This window comes from Odocoileus virginianus, chromosome 8, assembly GCF_023699985.2.
Source record: "Odocoileus virginianus isolate 20LAN1187 ecotype Illinois chromosome 8, Ovbor_1.2, whole genome shotgun sequence".
Taxonomy (NCBI): Eukaryota; Metazoa; Chordata; class Mammalia; order Artiodactyla; family Cervidae; genus Odocoileus; species Odocoileus virginianus.
Window position 1 is genome coordinate 74817462 of NC_069681.1, and position 12576 is coordinate 74830037.

Here is a 12576-nt window from a genome sequence, read left to right on the forward strand (position 1 = left end):
GGTGAGCTTTCAGGTGCTCTGATCAGGTGAGCTCTCAGATGCTCTGATCAGGTGAGCTCTCAGATGGTCTGACCAGGTAAGCTCTCAGGTCCCTTTTATGGGATGTCTCTGTTCTAACTCACTGTCACCTGATTACTCTTCCTTAAATAGTCAAAGGGAGCAGAGGCTTGAATAAACTTGAAAGCTTCATTTCTTGTACCTGATTCTGTGGTTCTTAGGCCAAACTTAGCTCCTTCCCTAGACTCCTAGGTGCCCCCAAACAGTTCCACTTTCTCTCTTCTTGTACAAATTAAGGAAAGATCTCAGGTCATCAAAATCTCAGAAATGAAAATTACAACAGAGTGAATGTCATTGAGAATTGACTATTGAACAACTCTCCTATATGGGGCATTCCACCGTGGGGAATAGAAAAAAAGTAGAAGAAAAACCCTCCTTCCAGAGTTGTTACAGGGGATTCCCTGGCAGTCCAGTGGTTAGGACTCAGAGGTTTTACTGATGTGGGCTGGGCTTTGAGTCCTGGTTGGGGAGCTAAGCTCCTGCAAGCCTCATGTGGCACACCCAAACAATGGAGTCACTGCAGAGCAGGCGGAGGGGTGAGTTACATTTGGACTAAAACTTGCCATCATGGGACACACTGGGGAGGGCTCGATGACGGAGGACTTGGGAAATCCAGGTCCTACGACCAAGGGTAACTCCAGCCTTGAAAATCTCCGTATGTCTCTACCTTGGGTCATTAAACACCACATGCTCTCTAGGAGGCACCAGTTAAAGGTCTGTGATAATTTTTCTGGATTTTTCCCTTGGGGGAAGATGTCAGGAAGAATGGGTCTCCAGTTGCCTTGGACCACAGTTTCCCATGCCAATCTGGGTGCAACCAGTGGGATGGGAACCTCTTAAAACCATCTGAAAAGCCTTTGGAGTTTTTTGGAAACAGACATGGAGAAAACACAGAGATCATGTTTGTAATATGTATACACAAAGAGTAACACATTTCTCAGTTGTTCTGTTCATACTGACAACGGCTATTGTTCACAGAATCTATAGCCTCAACAAAAAGTTAGTATATTTATGTCTGTCCTGTTTCCTCTAAGAGTCCTACACGTGTCGCTCGGAAAAAGATCCAAACCCAGAACCTATGCAGTGAGTACAGGAAACCCTCAAAGGTTTAGAAAACCTCCTAAGACTCAGATGGGGACAGCGGCCGCATGGGGCTCTCAAGACCATTCTCTGCCTTCTGTCACCTCACGCAGGAGCCCAGAAGGGCCTGTCTCCACTCTCCTCCGGGAGCTTATCTGCCGTAGACATCACAGGAGAATCAGCTTCCGGCAGAGCTGGGTACCAAGTCTAACCAAAGCCCCCAGGGAGCCTTGGCCTGAATTCTGAGACCGTCGGAGTCGGACAGACTGAGCGACTAACACTTTCACACACTAGGTGGCGCTAGGCTGTCTGGGTCTTTGTGTAGACTGTTGACCCCAGACTATTAATGGTTTAGTACTCTAACAGAGGACTAAAGAACTAAATTACATTCAGTTCTTTCTCATGACATACATTTGTCTATATGTCCTCTGTTGTTGGAAAAGACCCTGATGCTGGGAAAGATTGAAGACGGGAGGAGAGGGGACGACAGAGGATGAGATGGTTGGATGGCATCACCGACTCAATGGACATGCGTTTGAGTAAACTCCGGGTGATGGACAGGGAGTCCTGGCGTGCTGCAGTCCATGGGCTCGCAAAGAATCAGACACGACTGAGCGGCTGAACTGAACTGAACCTCTGTTGTTAGGAGTCATTTTCTTGTAACTTTTTTTTTTTTTTGGTAAAGGAACGCCCCTTTTAGCCTCTGGGGGAAAATGGGTTCTTCTGCATTGTGCAATAAGTTTGGTGAAGAGGAACGAGCCCATTCACCCAATGACGCATAATGAAAATACACTGCATTCACATGTTGGGATATTCTTGCAGAGACCACTCCTAACCATCATCTGTTTAACATTATAGACATGAAGAAACCGTATATGGGGCTTCCCAGGTGACGCTAGTGGTGAAGAACCCACCTGTCAATGTAGAGCTGACATAAGAGATGCAGGTTAGATCCCTGGGTGGGAAGATCTGGAGGAGAGCATGGCAACCCACTCCAGTATTCTTGCCTGGAGAATCCTATGGACAGAGGAGCCTGGTGGGCTACAGTCCATGGGGTCACAAGAGTTGGACATGACTGAAGTGACTTAGCATATACCCACAGACATGTATATAGATACACATATGAAACCAGATGACTATGTACTACATATAAAGATGTAGTTATTTAAGGTGTGTTTAAATATATGTGCGAATTAGTATTGTGTTGTTATTGTTTAGTCACTAAAGGGTGGAGCAGCGACTTTGGCCCTTTCACTCTTTGTGACCCTTCTTTCAATTCATTGGGTGTCTACCCAGAAGTGGGATTGCTGGGTCATATGGTAACAGATTTTTTTCTTTTTTTGGCTGTGCCATGTGGTATCTGGAACTTCCCCAACCAGGGATGGAACCCATGGCCCCCCTGCAGTGGAAGCACAGAGTCTTAACCGCTGGCTGGCCAGGGAAGTCTGGTCATATGGTAATTTTATGTCTGATTTTTTGAGGAAACTCCATACTGTTTTCCTCAGCGGTTGCACCCTTCCACAATCCCATGAACAGCGCACAAGATTTCTTAATTTCTCTACATTCTCAACAACACTTGTTATTTTCTGGTTTTTTTTTTTTTTTGGTATGGATTTTTTTTTTAAGATGAGGAATTAACTGGGTTGTAATCAGCGATTCTCTGAACTCATTCTGAAGATCACCTCCTCAGAACCATCTTATAAAAATGCAGACTCCTATACATAAATAATTAAAAATAAATAAAAAGGCAGACATGTAATCCCACCTCAGACCAGGTGGGACCTCAGAGGATGAGCTTTTAAGTAAGCTCCTGTGAGCACTGCCACATGCATTCTTAAGAATGCCTCTTACAAGTGGGACTGCGGAGAATTTTGGGGAGAGATAAACTTCCGCCCCCCACCTCGAAAATCACAGCATGGAGGCGAACTCAAGCCACACCCATCAAGAGAATGGATTCGTTTATAAGTATGGCTGAGTCACTCTGCTGCAAACCTGAAACTACCACAATGCTGTTAATCAGCTATGAAGAAGTGAAGTGAAAGTCACTCGGTTGTGTCTGACTCTTTGCGACCCCATGGACTACATAGTCTGTGGAATTCTCTAGGCCAGAATATTGCAGTGGGTAGCCTTTCCCTTCTCCAGGGGATCTTCCCAACCCAGGGATCAAACTCAGGTCTCCAGCATTGCAGGTGAATTCTTTACCAGCTGAACCACAAGGGAAACTATAATCCAATATAAGTAAAAAGTTTAGTCATGATATTATAAAGTAATTATCCTCCAATTAAAATGTTAGTTTTAAAAAGTAAAAAAAAAGATGAACAACAACCCTAGAAAAAAAGATAGCCTCATCACATAGAGTCAAATGACAGCACACTTTAAAAAAAATCACCTTCATTCATATTGTTTTTTTCCAGTTCAGTCTTCTCAGCCATGATCTACTAAAACGTCATCTCAGGGCCTGGAAACATGACATTTTTAACTAAGGAAATGCTCTTGACCAAAACCCGATTTTTACTGGTGATCCTCGCATGAGATCGCCCATTATCAGCTTCCTACAGAGTCTCTGCAAAGCTATTCTAGGGCCACAGGGAAGCGATCTTCCCTGGGACCACTTCCCTGGCCATCACGCCTACTGGGCTCTGACTCATGCCTTTTGTCTTGTGCCTGGAATTTGGGGATGTTTATGAAACACTGTTGTAAATACTAGTCATAATTCCTCTTCACAAGATTCTTTATTTCAGAAACAGGAGTAGCCCATCACGTACAAACATCATGTCACTTCCAGCCCCATTGTCACCTGGAAATAACCCCTAAACTGTTTTACTAGAGACTGTTTAAAGGTTTTTGAGAAGAGTGTGTCATAGAAACCTTCCAGAGAACATCATTTCTGGGTTTCTACCAGTCTTGTTAAAATACACTTTTGCAAAAAAAAAAAAAAAAACACTTTTGCATCAACTGTATCTCCTTCATCATTTTGAGGGCAGAAAATGGAGTTTTGCATTAAGAAATAAATGCTAACGAAAAGCAATTTTTTTTAAAAAATTCAGACTCCTTGAGTTTAACGTGTTTCCCTGCTTCACTTAACTTCTCAAAGCAGGTGGCGATGCAATTAACACACACGTCATGGTGATATTTTCTTTAGCACAGTAAAAGCTTATTTTCAAATTAGACAGTCCTGATATTAAGCATGAACATTTTAAGGTAAAATGTGCTGGTTCAAAACCTGGCAAAAGATAGAGCCTGGATCACTTCAGCTTTCTAACCAGGTGGTGTCTCTCAGCTTTCCACTGATGCCCCCATATGGATGTTCGATTAGACTAGATGAACACAGCAAAACAGGGCATAGTCCAGACTGCCTAGCTTGTCTTAAGAAAACAAACACAGCAAATGAAAAAGCCAACATCCCATTGAATTCCTGTAAGTAGAAATACCTGCACATGTTATGTAAACTGTCACTTATCCCTGTTTGTACTTGGCAGATGTTGGCAGAGGGAGAAAAGAAAGTTAGAAATAAAATGGTCAGATGTGTGTCTAATCAACGATCTGGGAGAAATACGTGTATTGCTTATGGAAGTGACTATTTAAAATCGATTTCTTTTTAAGGGAAAAAGTATACTTGAAGTTCCTATAAGGATATACTGAAATGGAATTGTCCCAAGTAAGTGCAGTTCCATTCATGCAAATACCAGCTATTGTGAAAGGCTCTGAGGTAGGTGAATTATTAATTGGGCAATCGGTGTCCATCTGACTGCCTGACAACAAGATGGGAGAGAAGACGGGCTGGGAAAAGTTGGTCTTGATTTCTTTTTTAAATAATTTCATTTATTTATTTATTTATTTCAGGCCATGCTAGGTCTTATTTGTTGCTCAGGCTTTTCTCTAATTGCAGCTCCCGGACTCTTGAACACGGGCTGAGTAGCTGTGGTGCACGGCCTTAGTTGCTCCGTGGCATGCGAGATCTTCCCAGACCAGGGATCCAACCCATGTCTCCCGCTTTGGCAGGCAGATTCTTTACCACTGAGCCAGCGATCAAGGGCACCTGGCCTTCATTTCTAATTCTGTCCAACAGAAAACAGTAGCAATGGCATCTCTCAAAGTAATGTGAATGCATATCACCTGGAGTGTGTGCCTAGTCGCTCAGTTGTGTCCGACTCTTTGCAACTCCATGGACTGTAACCTTCCAGGCTCCTCTGTCCATGGGACTTCCCAGGCAAGAATACTGGAATGGGTTGCCATGCCCGCCTCCAGGGGATCTTCCCAACCCAGGGATCGAACCCAGGGCTCCTGCATAGCAGGCAGATTCTTACCCCACTGAGCCACCAGGGTGGGGTCTGAGAGTCTGCACTGTGAGGGAGCTCCAGGTAAAGCTGATATTGCTGGTGGGAGGAACACAGTGGGCGGCCAGACTAGAGTTCTTTGTTGTGCTGTCTGTTGGCTGTTCTGGAGCACGTTGGATCTGCACCCAGAGTCGCCAAGATTCGCGTCTCTCACAGCTGCAGAGCAGAAAGCCCAGACAACAGGAAGATGTGTGTGGCTCACAACCTGCACCCTCTCAGCTGTCAACCTGCGTGGCTCTGTTATCAAACTGAGTCCTCGCTTTGAGATTTAAAATCGTGCTTTATACTTTCTCGTGGGCTTGAAGTGAAGTGAAGTGAAGGCGCTCAGTCGTGTCTGACTCTGCGACACCATGGACTGTAGCCTACAAGGCTCCTCCGTCCATGGGATTTTCTAGGCAAGAGTACTGGCGTGGGTTGCCACTTCCTTCTCCAGGGGATCTTCCCGACCCAAGGATTGAACCTGGGTCTCCTGAATTGTTAGGCAGACAATTTACCGTCTGAGCTACCAGGGAAGCCCTGAAGCCCTCTAGTGGGCTTAGAGAGTGCAAACGAGATTGGTTTGGATGGTGGATGATTTGCCGGCTTCAGCAGAGACAACAGTGTTCCCTTTTTAGAGAGAAATCCAGCCCCTACAGACAACATCCTCCTTTGGGGAGAAGCCCTTGGGGATGGGTGGTGCCATGGGCATTTCCCTCTGGCGATGAGCTCCCATTCCCCCCCCCCCCCCACAATTTTCCTGGTCCTGTCTGTTGTTTTATTTCACACAAAAAGAGTGTTAGTTACATTTTATCAGGAATGAGAGGTCATTTTTGTCCCAGTGTTCTGCTATAGAGAAATATCAGGGATTTATCTAACTGTTTGAAAGACTGAATTTATGGTGTCCAGTTTCTCTTTGATGGGATAGTTTCTTTGATCCACTGTTTATGCTGGCTGTCAACAGGGCAACGCCTAAGAATTTTTTTTTTTAATGATCTAATGTAGTTTACCAAAAATTCTCCAAAACACAAACATTTTTGGGGGCAAAAATAAATTTGAGCTTCCATTTAGTTCTTAAACATACCTTATAACTCATCTCCCAGATGCTATCATTTTCCTTCACACACTAACACTCTGCAGAAACTGCATGGCTGCGACATCTAAGATGAGAATTGTTTGGGTTCATTCAGTAAATTCTTCTTGGTCTGAAGTGTATTTTGTTTTGGAAGTTGCGAAGAACTACCTGTATCTTATGTTTAGACTACAGTGACCTGCTTTTCTATCTTATGTGTTGATTAAGGTCTGGTCCCTATTTTATTTCACTGTCACTAAATGGGCATTGATTTCAAGGCTTCTTCCATGAAGTCTCCAGGTGTTTCAAAATTAGGCTATTTACTGCACCTTCCCACTTCCGAGAAACACCCTATTCATCTCAGTTCCTGAATCAAAAAGGTCTCTACGAGTATCTGTAGGTGTGGACATTTACGATGTCCACACATTTACATTTACGATGAGAAAAACAGCGTTTCTTTTTACCTCTTAACTCTAAGTGTATAAACAATTTTCTCTGTTCAAGGCAAGTTGAATGCACGCATGCTAAGTCACGTCAGTTGTGTCCAACTCTGTGTGACCCCATGAACTGTAGCCCGCCAGGCTTCTCTGTCCACAGGAGTCTCCAGGCAACAACACTGGAGCGGCTTGCCATGCCCTCCTCCAGGGGATTTTCCCCACCCAGAGATGGAACCCATATTGGGAAGTGGGTTCCTTACCACTAGCACCACCTGAGAAGCCCATCGAGACAAGTTACTTCTCTCAAAATACAACCATTGAGTTTATTCAGGAATACAACTATCTCACACATACCCAGCAACAAACACTCCTGAGGGGGAAGCCTTTGCTCCTCTTTCTCCCAAGAACGTTCCCCTTTTAGAAAACTGCTGACACGTTGCCTGGCTGCACTCATGAGCCTGCAGTTTCTAACGAAGCCACGTGCAGCAAAGTTCAGCTGGGATTCTGGCTGTTTACCACCTCCCTTGTGACTGGACAGGGCTCTTTGCAATGCCAGTGATGTCTCTTTGGTTGAAATCTCACCAAATACCAAATCACTAAGAATATTTTGGTGGGGTCTCCTCCACTCATCGTCAGAAGGGGGCTCACAAAGACCAAGGACCAGCCAGGTTGGGTTCATTCAGATCAGAACAGAAGAGGTGGTAGAGGCTTCATGGGGAATGATGAGCTGGGAAAGCAGCATCTGACTCAGGAATATGTGAAAAAAACGGGACCTCTGAGTGCTGGGCATTTGTGGGAAGGAAGGGTGGAGCAGGCTGAATGTGACAGAAGTCTGCTTCAGTTGAACACGAGTGGGTGGGGGAAAGTCATCTTGCAAAGGAAGCATGGCACATGGGTAGCGGCAGCCAGAGTATCTTAACTGAATAATCTGGTATTTGGGAAGATGGAGAAGTCGTGTGGGTGAAGGAAGTCACAGTCCCACAACCTCATTCCAAGTGTACCTCCTGGGCCCAGCCTCATGATCACAAGTGGGTGGCAGCTTGCACGCACACCAGTTCCTTCCAGCTATGGCCCTTGCGGTGGAGCTGCGGACAGAATGGAATGATTTGAGAATAGCTTAACTGAAGATCTCAGTTCCACAGGGCTCGGTATATGAACGGATGTCCTTTGACAACCCCGAGGTACCATCCTCAGCGTCATCTCTGCGGAGTCAGGGGATGCAGCCCGGCCTTGCACACACTCATGAATAAACACCTTCAGCTACCTGCTCTTTATCTCTGCGTCTCCATCTGTGCTCTGCTTAGGTCTCCAGAAGGCGACCCTGCATTGCAGCCACTTCTCTCTCCGACCTTTCTTCAAAGTCTTTGTCTTTTGAGCTGATAACATTGACAGGGGCAAATTCAAATTTCCGCAACTCTTGATGGACTCAGCTGATCCTCCGCACAGTGACAGGCAAGATTATTTGTTTCTTCTCAGGAAACCTAAACATCTAGGTGGGAAAGGCCTGGTTTCCTGGAAGAGCACTTCTGGAAAGATCCTCCGACACCCCCCCCCCCCCCTTCAGGAAATGAAATAAACTTTTTATCTAGGTATTTCCTGTTTCCTCAGTTTAAAGTACTCCCTCCAGTGGCCATATTCTTGTCAAAACTTCAAAGCTGGGCTTCTCTGCCTTTTCCTTTTAACTCTTTGTGGTTCACTCTAACTGGGCATTTAGTTATCTTGCAGAACGGTCTGTGGCTGTTGAAAGAACACCACCGTTAAATGCTATTCAACTGATTTCTGCTAATAGTCTTACATGTATCCAATCTGAACACACAGATTAGATTATTCCTGTGGTTTGTGGCTTCAGAGGAGAATGCATGCCTTGTTCAGATGTCCTTATGAAATGAAAGGAACACAGTGGATATTATCACTTCCAAATGTAGATATTTAGATTCATTGATTACAATTGGCAAAACCCATTATAAGTTCACTTGCAAAATTATGACCATTTCTATTTCTCTGTGGCCCACCTTCAGTTCTACATGTAGTTGTTCGCCTGGAGAGGCACAGACAATGCTGATATTTAAGAGTCTCAGGGTTAGGGAATCATTTCATGGGTACAAGTGTGTGTGTATGTGTGTTTTTGAAACTTCCTTTCATAAAGGTCACGATTCTTGGAGAGAACGTGTAAAGAAGCTACCCATCATTCAAACCTCCTTATAAGTAAATCTGGGCCTCTCAGGTGGTGATAGTGGTAAAGAACCCACCTGCCAATGCAGAAGATGTGAGTTCAGTTCCTGGGTTGGGAGGATCCCCTGGAGAGGAAATGGCAACTCACTCCAGTATTCTTGCTTGGAGAATCCCAGGGACAGAGGAACCTGGGAGGCTACAGTCCATGGGGACACAGAGTCGGACATGCCTGAAAGGACTGAGCTCACACGCATGCATAAATAAATCTCTTAGAGATTGGAAGGATCTTAAGGAAAGGAGGCAAAACAAAGGTGAACTGTGTGAACGTGGGGCAAATAAGCTCCTCATAGAGCCTCATTTTCCTTGTGAAACAGGGGGATGGAAAGCTACTTTACAAAGCAGTTTGAAGATCAAAATCCAAGGATGATAAATGGGAAAGTGCTTCATAAAACTCCAGGGCACAGAACAAAGGTCAGGCACTAGTGTGTTCTGATGGAGACAGACAGGAGGCTGCGGGAGAGGGGAATGAAGAGGGGCAAGGGGCGGGATAGATGTCTGGATGGGTGAGCACCCACAGTGTCAGGAGAGGGGAGCAAGGGAGTGAGCAGGCCCGAGACAGATGCATTTACTTCAGGGCTCTGGGGGTCGAGTCAGTCAGAGGTGGTGATGAGAGGTGGTGTTTCCAAGAAGACAGGGTGGGATTTTATGTCAGTAGAGCTGGTGCTGCCTGTTGACAACGTGAAGACTCTGGGGAAGTTTCTCAAGCCCTTATCCCTCAGTGTCTGGTCTGCAAATAGCAAATAATGATAAGTGTCAGCATTAAATGGGGGAAAATAGAAAAATTGACTTTGTAAACTGTAAAGGGGTGTGGATCAGCAGTATTGACCAGCTCACTCTCTGAAGTGCTGCAGCGGTACCAATTCATGCCAGTAGCCATTTGACACTTAAGAATGTCTTTAAGGAAGCTGAAACATTAGGTTTATCAAATGCCAGCCCTTGAGTACCCGTCTTTTCAATATTCTCTGTGATGAAATGGAAGCACAGTTAAAGTGCTTCTGCTGTATGACGGTTAAGTGCTTAAGAAAAAAAACACTCATTCAGTTGAGATGTGAACTCAGTAAGCCACTCCCTCCTCCCAGAACATTAGATTTATTTACAAAATGAGTAACAGTCAAATTACTATTTTTCAGCCCTGAGTATTTGAATACTAGAATATTTCATATGTTTCTTCTAACAACACTGAAGTTTTACACTCGGGACTGTATTCATTATCTTGTAATAACTTACAATGGAAAATAATCTGAAAATGAACATATATATATATTACTATTTTGCATCCCTGGAATAAATCTCATTTGATCATGGTGTATGATCTTTTAAATGTGCTGTTGAAGTTGTCTTGCTAGTATTTTGTTGAGGATTTTGGAGTATTTATAAGGGATATTGAGCTGTAGATTCTTTTGCTACAGTGTCTTTGTCTAATTTTATTATCAAGGTAAGGCTGCTAGTGTAAAATCAGTTAGGAAGTATTCTTTCCTTTTGGATTTTTTTCGGAAGAGTTGGAGAAGGATTGGTGTCAAGTCTTCTTTAAATGTTTGAGAGAATTCTCCAGTGAAGCTGTTTGGTTGGTCCTGGGCCAGTGTGATTTTTTGATTATATAATGAAAGGTGTCTACATTGGAAAGATTCCCTATTACTAGTGAATCAAAATTTTTCAACTGATCAATGTATGATGCTATAAAATTATGTCTGAGTAAAAGTGTCATTCAAAGTGCAAGATATAGATCAGTGTATTTTAATGTAACAAAGTATGAAAATCTCACTATATAGTTTCAAATTCTACACTGCAACCAGCCATTTGTTGCATTTTGGAGTTGTATCAAAGAAAATACCAACAGTTTTTTTAAAACATTATTAATGCTCATCCTGTTATAATTGCATATTTTTGTGAGGCTGGATTTTTCTCTTATACTTCACAACATATGACCTAACAAATATATTTTGACAAGAAGAATTGTGAAAAGGAGGAAGGGCATCTTTGCACTCTTGGGGGAGTTGGCTGAGATGACCTCTAAAAAGTCCTCCATTCCAATCCTTAAATTCTAAGATCTCAATTTTTTTAAAGTAAGATTTTAAAAACTTTTGCCTAAAAAATTGTCGCCAAATTGAAACCAACAATTTGTTGTCTTCTTTCTGTAAAACAGCAGGGCGATATGTATATGTGTGTGTATCCATTCATTCTTTTGCCCTGACCTTATTACTAGGAGTATAGCTTGTGGAAATAGGTTCCAAGGAATACTAAAAGACAAAAAAGGCAATTTGCACAAGTATGTGTATCATAGCACAATTCATGATAATGAAAAATTGGAGCGACCCAAGTAACTGATAAAATGATATAATGAGCTGGCAGGCTACAGTCTGTGGAGGTCACAGAGTCAGACATGACTGACCACAGCACAGCAAAAAAAAAGTAACCACTGGACTGCAAGTGGTAAGCAAACAACAGTATGGCAGTACAATAAAACTCTGGGTAATCCTCAAAGTGGCAAGTGTACAAATTGTAGTTAGTGAAAATGAGTGCACTCTATAGAATGTAACTCATTGATTACAACTGTATAAACATTCAAGTTTCCATATTGACCAGAATTAGAAACATTTTAGTTGAGTACACTTTTTTTTTTTTTTTTTTTGGTGAAGTCGGTTATGTGTACCTTAACATTTGTAAATGATAGACAATCACTGGAAGGATATTCCGTTCCAGATACACACAGGCCGGGACGAGCCATTTCGGTGCTGGTGGAGGCCTCTCTGGGTATTCCCATCCCCTCTCTGGCCTCCCGTCTCCTCACAGTCTGGTCAGAGGAAGAGGGAAGTAGGTAGAACAGGGCAGCCGTGGGGATACCGCAGGCTAAGGCGCTGACCCAGGGTCCCTGAGGAGGACCAGAAGAAGTTGGGGTGCCAGCTGGGGATGCTCGGTTGACTTGGCAGTATGTCACACCTCATCTGGTCTCTCTGGTTATTCCTGGATTGGCAGAGCTGAGAGTTTTCAGTTCAATTCAGCTAGATTAACCGAGTGCCTCTCTGTACCAGGTACTTCATAAGGTCTCACGGGGCCCTTGTGTTGAATAAGGTGTTGAATAAACAGCTCTCAGTCTGAAGAACGGAAGCACAGAGCAGAGAGCCTCCATGGCAGCCCTGGTGGCTCAGCGGGAAAGAATCCTCCTGTAATGCAGGAGACACAGGAAATGCAGATTCCATCCTTGGCTTGGGAAGATCCCCCGGAGGAGGGCATGGCAACCCACTCCAGTATTTTTGCTTGGAGAATCCCATGGACAGAGGAGCCTGGAGGGCTTCTGTCCACGGGGTCTCACAGAGTCAGACACGACGGAGTACATGCATGAGGCAGTCTTCATCAGCCATGAAAGGGATGAGCAGTGATATTTTAG